The sequence below is a fragment of the Sinohyriopsis cumingii genome, chromosome 7, assembly GCF_028554795.1.
Source record: "Sinohyriopsis cumingii isolate HCF-2022 chromosome 7, ASM2855479v2, whole genome shotgun sequence".
NCBI classification, from domain to species: Eukaryota; Metazoa; Mollusca; class Bivalvia; order Unionida; family Unionidae; genus Sinohyriopsis; species Sinohyriopsis cumingii.
In genome coordinates this window covers 19,055,648-19,073,695 of record NC_142967.1, presented here as the reverse complement: position 1 = coordinate 19,073,695, position 18,048 = coordinate 19,055,648, and the positions used below count along the sequence as shown (strand labels likewise).

At 34.6% G+C, this 18,048-nt stretch overlaps 1 pseudogene across 1 annotated transcript; it reads right to left on the bottom strand.

The window, feature by feature from the left end:
- Positions 1 to 1,146: 1,146 nt before the first annotated feature.
- Positions 1,147 to 17,377, bottom strand: LOC149794816 (tetraspanin-33-like; annotated as a pseudogene). The gene is made up of 7 exons (XR_016422201.1): positions 17,121 to 17,377; positions 12,648 to 12,836; positions 9,712 to 9,906; positions 9,213 to 9,356; positions 8,160 to 8,213; positions 6,751 to 6,879; positions 1,147 to 4,982 (listed from the first exon to the last, which is right to left on the bottom strand). The product of XR_016422201.1 is annotated as a tetraspanin-33-like (transcript).
- Positions 17,378 to 18,048: the final 671 nt, after the last annotated feature.

Sequence of the window (18,048 nt, the reverse complement as noted above, 5' to 3'; positions counted from 1 at the left end):
GATTATTTTGCGACCTGTTATGAAGTTTTCGATCCAGTTAAACATGCGACCAGTAATTCCGAAGTGGGTGAGTTTTGCACTCAATCCTTTGGTCCAGACAAGATCAAAGGTCAAGGAAGACTGCTTTAAGTTGTCTGTCTGATTTTCTTTTGGAGTTGAAAGCTAGTTTGATATCCGCTTCTAGTCTTAAAAATTGATCTGTGGTGGAGCGCCTGTTACGGAAGCCACATTGGTTTTCTGATAGGAGTTTGTTACTTTCTAGGTGGTGTTTTATTCTGTTGGCTAGGATTGTTTCCATCATTTTACATATGTTATTAGTGAGGGAGATGAGACGATACGAGTTAATATTATTAGGGTCTTCACCTGGTTTAGGGGTTGGGATGATAATTGCTTGTTTCCAGGTAAATGCTAGTTTTCCACTTTGCCCATATTTGGTTGAGTTGTTTTATAATGGTTGTCGTAATGTTGTTTGGAAGGTTTTTGTATATGATATATCCAATTTGATCTTTCCCAGGTGAGGTTCCTTTTTTAGACCCTAGAGCTATTTTCCATTCGTATAGGGTTATGGGCGATTGTTTATGATGTTAGTTTGCTTCGTTTAGAAGATATTGTACTTGTTTGAATGTTTGATCAACCTTTGACCTTCTATATTTATAGTCATCTTTAGTGAATTTAACAAAGATTCCATAGCATAAACACGCATGTACTATCCTTATTTCACAGTGATACTAACATTTTTGTTCTGAGTCCAGTCAGGTAAATATAGGAATGACATCACTGTGTGGGATGTTGTATAATGTGACGTAACACGCAAGTTGAATTAACGTTAATAGTTTAACTTGTATATTAGATCTCTGGCTATACTGTGACGTAAGACAAAAATGAGTCAATGTTAAGATTTTAAACGGTATAATATACGACTGTTTTAATATGTGACAAAATGTTCACCCCGACCACATCCCCAAGTCCCTAAATAGCACTTATGTTTTCTAATTTCTAATTTCCACCCATTTCTAAGTGTGTGTGTGTGTGTGTGTGTGTGTGTGTGTGTGTGTGTTATGTTCACGATATACTTAAATTTGCGTATGTTATACCGGGGAGATGAAACAAAATCTTCACCAAAGGAAGTAACCCAACACCGCATAATTATCACACCAAGATATTTTATCGTCTTTAGACATTTCTCTCGCTTTATCATGTATTACAAATATATGGTCTTAAAGGAGAGAAAACCAACAAGTATTGTAAAATCCAACAAATAATTTGTTTCTCAAAAATACGATGTGAAAACAAAAAATAACTTATTATTGTGAATTAAATGCCAGATGGCCATAAAAGTTTTATTACAAGTCCAAATGTATAAAGTTCTAACTGAATTGCAGAGGTTTTCAAAAAAGTTCCAATATTGAATGTGTTGATGTGCCTGTAGTCTCGAACGTGGTAATGTACCAATGGTCTGAAGTGTGATGATGTGCAAATAGTCTTTTAATATATCACAATAATATAATCCAAAAGATGTTTTTGTCTGAATTCACTATAATTCCAAATTAATGTTCCAGTCAAATAATATTACTGATGAGCACATTTTATTTCCATTCAATAATTATTTGAATAATTCCACTCAAATCAAAAACTGAACACAATAATAAGACTGACTTTACTTCAAGATGTTAAGGCAAGAATGAGTAAGTTTTCTAGTAAATAACATTGTATAAAAAAAACTAAGACACAGAAATATAACCAGAATGAGGGTCAAAAATACATTTCTAGAACATTCTAAGTTGCCAACAAGAAAAGATTTATTGCTAAAATTAAAAATAAAGAACATAAAGAAAACATCATGTACATCATGTTTATCCATAGGGCTATATCAAAGTCCTAGACTCACATTAAGATAAACGTGTTTAATTATATTGATAATGATCCTAGCATTTAATATACGCTCACATAGAAATATTATCTATGTATTTCTTTTGTTTACAAAATCAATGTCTCTAGTCAGGTACACTGTAAAGTTGATTTTGGAACACGGTCAAATACAAAATACAATTATACATAGCATATAACCATCGAGAAAAACGCCAACAAGCAATACAAATTACATATACATAACACATGTCATTATATATGATGCGCACACCAATTCAAATTAGTGTTTGCTTTCATAGTTGCACTTCATATTAGGCTGGTTTAGTATTATTTTCTTTTCATTTTTCAAATATTGCCCTCCAAACTGGCTGATCTAATGTTTTGAAGAGTACCATCTGAAATGTAAGCATCAATTAATTAACCGTTTTGAAATCTAAATGAGGGAAGCCCTTTTTATTGTTGAAATCTTCGATATTAATTAACAATTTACTAATTTGTCTGGAAACGGCGACAAGATACTGCTATCATAAATTCATAAATTACAATTGTGCAATCGTGCACACTAGACTTGCCCGTTTAGAACAAACTCGTTGTGTAAGAATCGTACGTTAACTTAATGTCGGCTAAACAAAGCATTATCAAGTAACTCCGTATATCACACAATTATTTGATTCTTTATTGATGTATCATATTGCATGGGTTATAGTCTTAAAATGGCCTCGGACTAGTTTATTGAATCAAACAAACAGCCCAACTGTTTATTTGTCGACATACCGGGAGAGTGTTTGCCTTCGGTTTTAAAGACTTGTATACATCAAATATGGGTGCTCTTTTGAATAATATATCTTCAAATATAAGAATTTTAAGTAAAGACCCAATATAAAACAGCTCTCGGTTACACAATCTGTCTGATAATTGGCTCGACATATAGACAGACAGTGTGTATGTGTAGGGAGGGATGTAATGAAAACATCGGTGTTTACTTATCTTACAAAGTAATAATCAGGTTAGTTAACCAAGTTCGACCTAGATATAGGCGAATAATCCTAAGTCATATTCACTACGTGCTACATATCCCTACTAGCGACTCACCAGTTTAGAACTTAGACCTTTGAAGAGGAAATCGTGTTATTCTGAAAGTTTTCTTTCAGTCTGTCCTTTTGTATGTGAAAAGCACAAGATCTTGCATTTTCTCTTTTACAGAAAAATGTTGTGTTCCATTAATCTTTATTATATACATAAAAGGATAAATTTGCTATAATAAGATTAGAATAAAATATCCATCCATTCATGACAGCCAAAGGCGACATTCACTACAAAAATAATAGACCAAACACTTATAAATCCACAAGAGAATATTTGCTTTGGCTTGCACTATTGGCGTAGGTAAAATTCAATATGAAAATACCCTACTGTCAAGTAAAGGAAACAATTCAGTATGGAAATATCGCTATTTTCAAATTATGGAAACGATTCAATATTAAAATACCGCTATTGTCAAGTAAAGATAACGATTAAATATGAAAATACCGCTTTTGTCAAGTAAAGGAAACAATTCAATATGGAAATACTTGTATTGTCAAGTAATGGAAACAATTCAATATCAAAATACTGGTATTGTTAAGCAAACGAAACAACTTGCGCGTGTACAATAGAGTAAAACTCTTACGAGTTTACAGCAAATTTAACGTCACTTTTTTTTTAACAGTGCCGAAGTTTAAAACCTGTCATCAGTCGGGAACGCATTCATTATCTTCTCTCTCTCTCTCTCTCTCTCTCTCTCTCTCTCACACACACACACACACACACACACACATTAATTTGAAGTTTAGCTGATTTTAAAAAAATTGCTAGTTGATGAAACTCTATGTCAAGACGGCAAGGACATACTCATGCCGCTACTCCACCTAGAATATACATCCTTCCCATAATGCATTCAAAAACCAACCCATGACAACTTCCTACTAGAAAACGGTAGAACAATGGTGATTCACATTGAGGATTTACCTCATACGAATTCAATTACAGAAACTGCCGTGCGTGTGCATAATGTAGGAGAAATATTTTTGCATGAACATTTAAAGTTAAATAACTCCAACCGTTCATCACATCGAGATATTGCATAAATATCATACTGAACAATTTACAGGTAGGTTATATGGGTGCGGGGCCTCAGGTCTGCCTTTAATAAGAAAACATTTATTAATCAACTTCTTTGTATAGTAAAATAGTAGGTTAATAAGCGACGTAATTAGCCAGTAAACATTGCCGGGTTGTTAACTGGGTACATCGCTTCACCCCTGATTCATTGTGTATGGTAGTTTAAAATATCTAACGGCCAGTAAATTATGATGAGAAGCAACAAGGTTTCTCAAAGATACAAAAAATCAGAATGCAGGAAATATGTAACCCGCTCCGTGTTATTTTAGGTATTTTAAAAAAATATATATTTCCTTGTATTTGTGTGTGCATGATTGATGGGTGTAATTTGAGCTATATAGTATACAGCTTGGCTTTACTTTAGATTTGCATTTATCAAAAAAATACTAATTCCACTTGGTCATTTTCGCTTTACTTCTTGGTAAATCTTTTTTAAAAAAAATACAAAACACGATCTGATACCACATTTTTTACGTCTGATTTTTGTACCATGATAATGAGCGTCTTTTCTTCACACCTTGGTTAGATGAAGATTACAGCGATGATGATGGTGCTGATTATTATTATTATTATTATTATTATTATTATTAATTACATCGTAAACAGCGTGTCAATTATAAACAAAACACATTTGCATTCGATACCTTGCTTGATAACCTTGCAGGAGAATAATTTTCTCAATGTTAATATTTTTAACAGTGAAATTATCAACATAAAAAGTATGCACATAATTTACATAAACATTATATACATAAAAATATAAAATTATACAGATAAAAACACATACAATTATACACATAAAAATCAACTTTGTTCGTTTATTCATCACAGACGGTTGCTGCTGAGCTTAAAATAAATTAGGCACTTGGGCGTATTTGTACGTTTCTTTTCCATTTAGACTTTTGCATTAGTATTTGTTTCCTTAGTGTGCTAGTTATGCACATCAGGAACATCTGTAAAATAAATAAGTAAGTAAATAAATAAACATTAAAGCTGGATATACAAATACATTTCTCAGGTATTCTTGTTCATCAAATATGTATACCTATTACAACATTAATAATTGGGTTGTTCTTGTCCTTTCAGATAAAGATACCATATGCATTTCGATTTCAAGCGGTGGACATAACGAACTTACTTTTTTAAAGTTGTTACGGTGGTGGGTAGTCTTTTCAAAATTCATTTCACCCATACATAATCAGACCTCTACAAATTCTTCCGTATTTGAAGTATGTCCTAAAGTATAAATGTAGTTTTCAGAGGAATTCAAGTCTCAGTGAATCGAATGTGTCCCTACCTACCAAACAAACCACACGCACACACAAAATAAATGTAAATGCATGCATAAAAATGGATGTAATGTACGCCGTAACGTGATTCCTTTCGTTGTTTTTAATGCATCTAGTGATAATATGAACATCATCGTTTGTCTGCAAATGCTCTAAAAAATCACCATTTTTTCTGTCCAAATTTATGATAAAATCTTTATTCTGAAAAAGTTGAGGGGGTTTTTTCTAATGAAAAACCAAAATCATTTTGGAGCTCGGTACTCTGCAGAATAAAGTGGACAGAACTGCATCCTACTGTAATTATAATCATCACGTGATATTGGTTAAATCATATAATGATCACGTGATAACGGTTACTTGGGATCAGCTGCTAAAAATTAGCGCTGATTTTGTACACCTGTACCTCATTAATTACACATACTTAACGTTTATTAAGTCATTTAGCAACGTATCGGAATAAAATGGGAAGGTCAAACACAAAGCACATAAAAAAGGATTCCGGAAGAGTTTTTTATCCTCTTAAAACATCAGTTGGAGCGTACATTTATGTGGGGTTTGATGAGGTGCATATTTCAGTTGCTATATGGTACAACAAGGATTACTGACGTACATGTTTCTGTTGCTACATGGTACAGCAAGGATTAATGAGGTACATATTTCAGTTGCTACATGGTACAGCAAGGATTACTGAGGTACATATTTCAGTCGCTACATGATAAAGCAAGGATTACTGAAGTACATATTTCAGTCGCTACATGGTACAACAATGATTACTGAGGTACATGTTGCTGTTGCTACACGGTACAGCAAGGATTACTGAGGTACATGTTATAGTTGCACATGGTACAGCAAGGATTACTGAGGTACATATTTCAGTCCCAACATTGTACAACAAGGATTACTGAAGTACATCTTTCAGTCGCTACATGGCAAAGCAAGGATTACTGAGGTACGTGTTTCGGTTGCTACATGGTACAGCAAGGATTAATGAGGTACATATTTCAGTTGGTACATGGTACTGCAAGGATTACTGAAGTACATATTTCAGTCGCTACATGGTAAAGCAAGGATTACTGAGGTACATGTTTTCAGTTGCTTCATGGTACAGCAAGGATTAATGAGGTACATATTTCAGTTGCTACATGGTACAGCAAGGATTACTGAGGTACATATTTCAGTCGCTACATGGTAGAGCAATGACTACTGAAGTACATGTTTCAGTTGCTACATGGTACAGCAAGGATTACTGAGGTACATATTTCAGTTACTACATGGTACAGCAAGGATTACTGAGATACATATTTCAGTCGCTACATGGTAGAGCCAGGATTACTGAGGTACATATTTCAGTTGCTACATGGAACATCAAGGATTGCTTAAGTACATATTTCAGTGGCTACAGGAAACACCATGGAAAAGAAAACATAATTACCTGTGGTACTAGTATTCCGATTAAAATTCCTCCTAGAATAATCGCGTGGGCGTTAATCCAAACTCCAACAGCTTTCAAGCAGCCAATTTTGTAAATAGGTTTGTGATTGCTTGATTCCGTGACTGTTCCCTAAGAATGGAAATGAAGTTAAAATCGGTGCATAATACATCATCTATTTACAAAAAGTATCACTGAAATTTTTTTCCAGAAAGCACATTTGCTGCTGAAAACCAAGATGTAAACACGTCCAGTTCTCGACTATGATAGATCAAATTCTGTACCTTCTTATAGGTGTGATAGCATCTGACAGGTTTCTCTAATGTACATATCCAGATAAAAATGAATAAGCTTTAGGTTCCATTAAAATATGTATTTATAATCAAAGTGTTATAACCCTGATCCATCTCCACGCGCTACCCCCCCCCCCCATAAATTCGGGCATGTCTACCTTTTCCGAGGGAGGGGGATTCTACTACCAACACATAATTTCTTCGTCCCACAAAAGTACTTCAGAAAAGATTTTAAAAATTGCAATAAATTATAGTGCAGAAGAATATCATTGAGATAAAAACCAGATATGGTTACTTTTATACAAAGATATAACACAATAGCATGGAAAAAAACAAGCTAAAAATATTTATCAGCCTAGTTCAATGTAATGATTGCTCAGTGCACACGCATCAGACTAATTTCTCGAGTAGTGCGACTATATCAGTCACTAGATGGTGCGGCGAGGAGAGTGACGGGATGAAAGGGGAGTGGAAATGGGGCGGAGCTTTGTCAGATATGTGGGAGAGACTTAACATGATGTAAATTCATAATACATACATACATACATTACATACATACATACATACATACATACATACATACATACATACATACTCACGGCGTATCGAAATTATTGTAGGGTATGCAAGAGTAAGAATAAAACACTAAATGACCCTGAAATCACCTCATCATACTGAGTGCAGTAAGGTAAACCAGCCTACGTGCAAATTTCGGCAAGATCAAATAGTCCCAGCAACGTTCTAAGAAATGTGACAACAGCTGCTACGATTAGAAGACAGAAATTGACAACGAGATAACTGTCTGGATTTGTAGTATGCAACTCGACTGTGGCGCATCCAGCCATGATACTAGTAGACAGGAGACAGTCCCGTTCGGTATCGTTGGTACAGCGTACAGAAGAACTCCCACGTCGTACACATGGGAGAAAAGAAAGCAGTGTTTGTTTTAAGTATTATTTTAAGAAAAAGGTCGCCATTTGGGGTAATGACAGTCAAGTCTCTGCGAAATAAATAAATAGATAAATAAAATTCTAAATCAAATTCGAAAAACTAATCGATCTATCAACCAAGCATTATTAAGTAATAAAATCAATTAATGCAATATTGTTGATTACTTACATCCGCATTTGCTATCATAACATCGTGTCCACATCGTATGTTGATAGGGTCTCCCTGGTAAAGATTTCCAAGAAAAGTGAATATCACATTGCATTAATTTATGTTTGATTTACAAGTATATAGTGGCAGTATTAACTGGGCTAATCCTGTTTCGAAAAATCTATACAAGTCCTACAAGTCATGATATCAGTCAGCGTTGGCAATTATTTAGTGGTATATTTCTTATGAGACTAAAGTTATACCCTAAAAACTCGAACATAAATCACCGCTTATATTCATTATTTCAGTCGTATTTTTAGTCTTCTTATTTTCAAGGACTATATGAATGCAATTGCTTATTTTCAATGTAGACTTATATTCGATATAGGCTTATTATCGATGTAGACTTATATTCGATATAGGCTTATTTTCGATGTAGACTTATAGTCGATATAGGCTTATTATCGATTTCACACTTATATTCGATATATGCTTATTTTCGATGTAGACTTATATTCGATGTGGGCTTATTTTCGATGGAGACTTATATTCAATAGCTACTTAATTTTGAATTTTTAGTGCATTTAAATAAAGAGAAGAATTTTTTAACCAAGCTATGAGTACACCTGCAGAACAGTACATGAAAATATTATAAATATTTTGGGGGAAACGATACAGAATGTTTCAAAATATTAACTACTTCTCAGTACAGTACTTTTCCGGAACTTTGAAATAGCTGACAGATATTATGATTTCATACAAACATCTTCAGGTAACAAAGCAGTATTTTTCTGTTTTGTAGAAACGTAAGGGACATATGATCATATCTAATTCAAGAAATATCTAGTTTTACGAAACTAATCCAAAGGTGTCATACAGTCTCATGAATGTTATATGTATGTCTACTCTGAGAAATTTACTAATTACTCGGATTGAGAAATATCTTTCTAACACTTACTTAAATTGCCCTAACATGAAAGCCGTACAAATAGTGCTCAATTTTGTGCAGAAATTAATTTAATAAATATATAAGCAAATAAAAAAAATAATGCAAACATGCTATCTCTAACGTACATCCTTTACTTTACAGCACGAAGCCGGCACAGAGCATCGTTCATTGCTGACTGGTTGCTTTGATACTACGGTACAGTTAAAATATTCATTGATATTCCAGTCTAGGAAGCCATTTTAGTCATCACTGAAACCGCAACAACCCAACTAAAAATAGGAAACAAAAATAGGTGAGCCTAATAAAAGATCGCTTACGTTAAAAAAAATATACGATACTCTTCAACTATTTGATACAAACGAGAACTAATGATAAAGTGTTTAAAAACAAATGGAATATTTGTCATTTATATAATAATACTGCAACATACAGAACGATATTCATATCTAACGAGCAGTGTTATTTCCGTAATCATTGAGATGTTATCGTATGGTAGGAAATCCATTTTTACTATGCGTACAATATTGATACTTTACATGATCATCTCGGATGTAGATAATTATTTAATGTGTTCCTAATCTAATTTTTTAAAATATATATTCAAAAAAGGTTGCCTTTACTCACTGTTCGTTGCATGTCGTCTATTAGGTTCTGCATGTCATCATCATCCACTATTCCGTATTTTCTTATGGCGTTTCTGAAAGTTTTCTCTGGAAATAGTCCCAGTTGTTGCTTTGCGTCGGGGACGAAATAAAACACAAATATGATGATGACCAGGACGATTTCTCCAACGAAAAAGAATGTAAGAATCCAGTTATACTGAAATAAAGGTTTGATAATATAATAAAAAGACTTTGAACACTCTTTCTGTGATGGTTTGAACCCAGAGCCACTTTAAAATAAAAAATAAAATGAAAACCCCCACACATTTTATTGCCATTTTGGACGGATGCAACGGAATTTCTAACTTGCTGCAGAGTCATACAATAAAATATTACCGTGAACGGCACAATATATGGTCAATGTTTAATAGTCCTCTATGTAGGCAATACTAACGCATTGTTTACTCTTGGAATTATTGACCAACGAGTCTCGAAGACCTGGTCAACTGAATTTTACCATACATGAACAATTATTTTCTTACTGAACATATACATGAACAATTATTTTCTTACTGAACATACTGTTACCAAACGAATCAAACTCCTGAGTGTACCTGGGTTGAGGACCATTGTTTTCCATTATTTCCACGAATTTCTAGACAACAGTAGTTGTTAGCTGAAAGGTTATTAAACAAGCGAATACTACAAAACCTTTCTCTAATCACCTATTAACCTAGAAAACGAAATCCTAACTTCACACATGGTTTAATCTTGTTTCATATTTGTATAATTCACATTAACCCATACTAAACCGTATATTAGTACTTCCCACCATACAATACAAAACAAAGTATTATTCCTATCAAAAATTACTAAATAGGCATAGCTAAATATATCCAGATAATTCCCTATATTACGAAAGTAGGGTGGGTCCATTTTACGAAACTAATCCTAGTTGTCATAAAGTCTGGTGAAAGCTATACGTTTGTTACATCTAATCCGAAAAATTGATTACTTACTCGGATTGAGAAACATCCTTCTAACACCGACTTCCATAATCAACAAATAATTAATAAAACCTAACAAAGCTATAAACGGAAATGAAAATACAGACAGCTCATATCCTGGTTTTATTATAGTACTATGGCCGTCACCACTCATCTCAAGACCCCAGAATATATAGCAAATACAATAAGTGAAAGCCATTCACAAAATTTGGTACATGAACTTACTCAAAAACAAACGTTCTTCTGCAAAACCCAATTTCTCCGAGCCACAATGACCTTGACATTTCAACTTTTCGTCCCAGAATTAACATACCACCTCAATACTAGAGAGTGCTAGCGTACTGATGTAGACGTAGACTATTCCAGTTCTTGCCTTCAACAATTTGAACAAATATTATATGTATGCCAAGAAATATCAATCACAAAATGTACCACATGGGAATGATGACAAGCTGGAACCGGATGTCAATAGTGTGTCGCGTGGGTTAAAAACAACAAAGTGTGTCGTTGTATCGGATATATTGTTTCGGCATCTAAATGACACAACCGCTACAAAATGGATGGACATTTGTGATTTCAAATCGATACATGTAACTGAGTAGGAAATTTGATTATGCCAATCGGAATACTAAATTTCCAAAGGATTGCAGACGGCACTGTTGATGAATAAACAGTGACAGTGTCGTCAGTTAAATCCTTCTATGGGAACTTTTATCTGATATAACAAGGAAATAAACGTAGAAACAGCTTTAAAAAAAACAGTATAGTCATTATGAGTACTAAATTCAATGTATCGGTAGTGACTAGTCTACCTTGCTGTTGTACTGATGTACTGATGCTTGAAATTATCAGCTGAGATGACAAGAGACTTTTGTTCTGTCTGGAGTCTGGTAAAAATAAAACTGCCAAAACGGCGAATCGCACACTATTTATAGGTGTTGGGAACACACTCGGGAAACGCATGACAAAGTTTGCACAAATATTTCTTAATATGGAAGAATTCTGAAAGATTAACCTGAGCGCCTCCTGGTGGAAAGCCGAGCGCCTAATACACATAGTAGTAAAAATGGCGCCCGATTTCAAACGACAAAAATAGCAACTATTTCACAATAAATTATAAAAAGATTCAACATTGATGATGAACAGTTTCATCACACTGGTGACGAAAAGTTATGAAATTTTATGAGTATTTCCTTAATCCTGGAGAAAAATGGATACAATTGCCTATTTCTCTCTCAGAATCGAAGATAAGTGAAAACAGTCTACTATCCTTTATCCTATCATTTACACACTGGGGTTCAAGAATCTTTACACAGATAATGGATATTTAAAGAAATCATTTTGATATGATTTAAATATTATATCAAATTACATTTCTACTGTACAAGGGTAATATATCAAAAACTTATTACAGTTAATATTATCTGCATTGGAAACAGAGGTACAACTTTTCAACATCAAGGGTATGTAAACAATAACAGGAGATTAAAAATGATATCAAACATTAATAATATGTGCAAATGCAGACTATACGAATATAAGTTGACAAGTAGTTAGGATTGTTTCGGTATAATGGGTTTGTACGGTCCCGTTGGTTTTTCCTCCCAAGAACATGTTAATGAATTTTCCAGGATTTCTCAAAGTTTTTGATGAGTGCTTTTTCGTAATGAAATTAAACTGTCTTCGTATGCTTTTTTGCTTAGCACTGTATAAAAAGGTAATAAGTTATAATTCATAATAATAGACATAGTTGTACAATTACAGCAAAAAACAACCATTCTATCTTCTAATTACAAGTGTAGAATGTCTTTCTCAACACCCAAATTTATCCCATCTTATATGCTTATTCGTTATTTTGGGAAAATATGTAAATAACAAAATTTATGAATTAAAAATGTCAAACACTTTGTCCCAATTAAACGTTTGGTACTTCCTCACTAAGTTTACTCACCAATCGTAAAAATAGTGTGTACTCCCGCAGTGAACCCATGCAACCAAAGAATGAAACAAAGACAACGAGACATCCCGCAAGACACATTAGAGACGCTGGATCAAAGAAGAAGTCTATGGCATCCCTGACAGTCTTTTGTTTCAGGTACAGGACGTAGGCTCCAAGAGCAGTCATAGCCAACCCAACTACCTGCGGAATTTTCAAAGAAAATTATATTTAAAAAATAATACAGATACACGCGAAATGATTCAGTTTACTTACAACTGTTTCCATAACAAATACAACACAAAAACCGTTGGGTTTGCAAAACACTGTAGAAACAACCATGCAAAGTTTCGCAAACCCAACGGTTAGATACTAGTTTGGCACTGTTCGTTGTCAGTTTATTGCATTTATTTTAATCAATCTTTCTCACACCTGATCCCTTGCTGGATCCAGAACACTTGAAAGGTCTGTTATTCAACAAAAGATATGTATTCTTGATTCTTTATATGTATTCTTTATTATGTCCGCTACAAAATGTAATTGTATGCCTTTTGTGGCTATTCACAGTCTCCTTTGCATATTGATAAATTGATTGTTTTCTTTTTTTCAAGCTTCTATTTATCTTCACGTTGATTAAATCAATATAATACATGCTTATAATTTAAACACGAAAGATGGTTTTAATGATAAAAGCAGAGCACTACATACACATGGTTAGCTGCACCATTCACATGAACGCTGACATTCACGTACCGGCGCATGGAAATTAATGTGGAATAGAAACTAAGCGAAATGGCGAACCAAAAAGAGGTAATTACAATATTTCAATACATTTACAGTTGATCTAAGTCATTCTTCTGCTTAAGTAACAGTACCACCGACCATAAACTCTCTCTCTCTCTCTCTCTCTCTCTCTCTCTCTCTCTCTTATCATTTGGTCGGTTTGCCTTAACTTGTATCATCATTTATAAGTCCAGAGATATCGTGGGATGACACAAACGAAAATCCTCTACGTTCGCCATTGCACAGATTTTAGCCCGTATCTTGCTACGGTGGTCGGGGGGCGGGGGGGGCTTTGAACATTTTCATATTTAATAATTAATAATCGAGTTTTAGAACATTATAGGATGTTTAATAAACAACAACAAAACATTACACACATCACAATATGGGTACCACATAACCGAGGAATTTACTGTATAATGTCGACATGGTTTGCAACTTTGTATCTTTGATAAACACTAGATAAATCCCATGAAAAGCGCACACGTATCTTTAAGATGAACCATATTCTTGTAGGTTACTTGTTGTAATGTCTATTTCAAGGTTTTAATCCAGCCCAAATTTCTTTTCTCTCTCACGCCATATTTCTGCTTAGTTTGTCCATTATGCATGAGAGAAGAGGGGAACAGAAAACAGAAAGGATTGTGACGAAAATGTGTACCATATGAAATTCATTTAGCGAACGAGGATTATTGGTACTTTTATCGCTTTTTTTTTTTCTTTTCTTCATACGTCACTAATGATTAATGTGCGGAAATTCATCATTGATCTAGAATCAACTGCAGGCGGTCGCTAGAATGTTTATATATGCGTAGTATTGCGCCATGGGCGGATCATAATTTGATATTGCAGTGTGCTATTGTACAATGCATCATCACAAACAACAATGTTTGAATATGTATTATTTTGGAAGAATTCAATTCTGCTGCTGATGCGGTGATTAAATTGCCAAGCCAATGGTGCAATGGTGTGAGTGTAACGTCAGGGAAATGATTAAGTTATTATTCATCTCTATTGTGTCATATCGATTTGTTAGAAAGGCTCAAACGATGTTATATATATATATATATATATATATATATATATATATATATATATATATATATATATATATATATATATATATATATGTGTGTGTGTGTGTGTGTGTGTGTGTGTGTGTGTGTGTGTGTGTCCCAGAATCGTATCAACGTTGCAGCACTCGAACGAATCGACGCTGCCGCCAGAATTTAAGGTGGGCTTTGTTGTCAATGTGGAGTTTACTGTATCTGGTTGTTTAACCAAAGGAGGCTCTGCGCCATCTATAACATCACAGCCTGTTTCATAGTAGTGTCTTTGTGCTCTTTAGCAACAAATAGACCGCAACCATCAATAATGAAATTGACAAAGGTTATACAAAGATAATCGAGAGGTTTGAAAAATACTCCAGAGGAGATTCATCATGGAAGCTTTCCAGAATCTAAAGTTCAACTTCATGTTTCCGTTACAGGTCTTTCTGTAGACAAAATTATATCCCAACAATAGCGCTTGTTACACCACGGTCAGTAATCAAACGATGCAACCTTTCAAACGGAGATAAATAAATATTTTTAAAAACGTATAAATACTTTAATAAGAAAACAAAATTGTTTCCCTCTTAACACTTAACGATATAGCCACTTTTGTAATGATGTGTCAAGAAACTATACAACCAGACTCTTAAAATTCTTAACGTGGAGCGTCATTTTAGACCACGTGAGTAATGTAAGGAAAGGTAATGTGAACATAGCTTATAAGGGTTAATTGCAAGTTTGATTGACGTCAAAGTGGACAAAAACACGCATGCGTTTCAAGGGATTTAAGACTCTGATACTCGAGATCAATAAATTTGCGTGTTTCTATGTCTTCGTCAAAGTATATGCACTTTGAGATCCTGTCCGTCACCCCCCCCCCCCGTGTGTCTCCATAGGGCCGTGTTTGCATGTGTAAATCGGACTTTTAAGACGAAAGTTTTAAGCATGTGAACCTCGGTTAAAACCGTTTTGGATGATGAACCACCGGGGAAATTACCGGGCTTTTTATGCAACAAGGTTTTACAATTCTTGTCTTTATCCTTTATTTTATTTACCTGGGAATATTAAAATTCGTTTTATCTTTTTTTTTTTGTAAAACTATATGTTTATTTTATTAGGGTTTAATCATCCTAAAGCGACCGCTTCGGTGGCCTAAGTGGTTCAAGGGTCCGCTCGGATGCGGGAGGTCACGGAATCAACCACGGCCGAGTTATGCCAAAAACTTATTTTTTTTAAAAAAATGGTACTAACAGTTGCTTCGCTTGGATCTCGGCATTAACAGGTTAGTGTTAGGACTGGTCTGCCTGGAGTCAGCATAATGTTACTGGGTGGAACATTATGTTATACGTCTGTAGTATAATCCCTACCCCAGTGCTAGACATCATTATAAACTGCCACACTGCATATATCATAGCCGTATGACTGAAAAATTGTTAAAGCCAAGCTAAAAATCTAAAGGTCTTTCTCTCTCTCTCTCTCTCTCTCTCTCTCACACACACACACACACACACACACATCATTCTCAAGACAAGTATGCAAATTTATATCTTTACAGTTATAGTAATTAACTTTTATTCGGCAATATGTAGCCTGCATTGTACTAATGTGCTGTTCACAAAAAGATAGACCTTGGGAGGAGGATTGTAGAAGGTTCAAGCTTAAATATGTACTTGTGTTGTTGCTGTCAAATGCCCGAGGAGACGCTACGTATAAAATGTTCAATAAAACTCTGCAATATGCTGTCTTGTACATGGAGTCTAAGATAGTCTTATATGCTGATGCGTATGGTAGTTTATCTGTGGTCTCCGTTCTCTATGGCATTGTGACGCAAATTATCTTATCGCTCGATTATTCACGTACATATCCTGAGAGCAAGTCACTGGTATTACAGTAATCCCACTCTTCATTTATCATCCCGACTTTACGTATTATTTTATACTGATCTGGAAATTAAGTTTAGCCATCCCGAGTTTACGTAATGGTTTGTATTGATTTAAAAATTTAAGTTCAACATCATAACCACCTATAGGTATACTGTAAAGCAACTGGTAATTCAGTCATATTAAACCCTAAGGTAAAGCTTCATCATTTATCACACCCACCTGTGAGATACGTATAACTTGCTTATTTGATTCTAATTTAATGTATACAATGGAACAAAACTTTTGAAGGTGGACTTTGTCGATACAGAATTGGCAGCCAAATAAAATTTATCTGCACTTAAACGTCACAGTCTTAACTCGGTTGAGACTTCTACATCATCTGTAAGAAGGGTAAATCAAAACATCTAGGTTGCCGCGATAGCTAAGTTGAGAGGGAGATATGGGTTCAGTACCCACTCAGGTCAGACCGGGTCGGCTGTCTCTGTGTGTCGTTCAGAAAGGTGCTCAGCTACTGTTTCATATGTAAAATATACCTAATAATATGTTACAAGTGTGATTAAAAGCAAAACAAAAGCTAAAATCAAAATTTTCTGTACGCTGAGAGACAGGCAAATACATTCTGTATTTTGGGTACAGAACAATTTATTTTCCCTGGATACTGAAATAATGTATGTCATACCATCCTACAATTTCTTGAAATGAAGGTAGGTAGATTTTTGTGCGCGTGCGTGGGTATTTGTGTGAAGGCGAGAGAGAAGATATGTTCTTACCCATATGATACAATTTTCCAAGAATATGAAATATTTGATAAAAATACTGACTTCCGACCTATCACGCGCCATATGTGTATTTCTCTTGCATCAGGTAAGCACAGGTCTGTGATTAATACAAGTCCACCGAGTCGGCAGCCCTTTGAATATTCAAACAATCAGAGGTTACACTCCACAGCCATGTCATGTAGAAAGTGATGCTAAATAGCTAGATAGCCAGTAATTAATTGTTGATCACTACAGAATGTATTATATATACATACTTGTATGAAGTGTTTGTGATTGTACCGATAACAAAGGACGAGTGCTGCCCTCGAGATACGACGCGGGCCTTATTGAAATGCAGTCGCTGTATGTGTATATCCGCATGTAAGTGTCCTGTTCCTATCTGCGGTTGTAAAGGTACATGTTTTCAATTCCAGAGTTTAAAAAGACGAAGAAAATGAAATTAAATAAAGGAACAGATAAAGTGCTGTCATTATATTCTCCTTCAGAAGTTGCAGCAACGAACGCTAAGAAATAAGGGGGGGGGGATCCGTCGGTTCGTGTGCATCGTTGTTTGAAAGACACACTGAAAGAAAGCAAGACAAGATATACACGTTTAAACTTATATATATATATATATATATATATATATATATATATATATATATATATATATATAATATTGACTCGCTGATATGATGAAACAGCTGGGAACAAATGGTATTTCAATGCTGCTTTAAAACCGATCAATAAAATACAGTTTCCCAATGTATAATTCACCAATGCTTTGAATACGGTATTCGCCTTATGCCCCCACCCCTCAGGCAGTTTGCACCCGACGCATCAAAATTATATATAAAAAACTCGCCACTTTATTCATTACGTAATAATTTTTAACACGATTATAAACAAGCAGGGCCGAAAAGGAGGGGGGGAGGGCAAC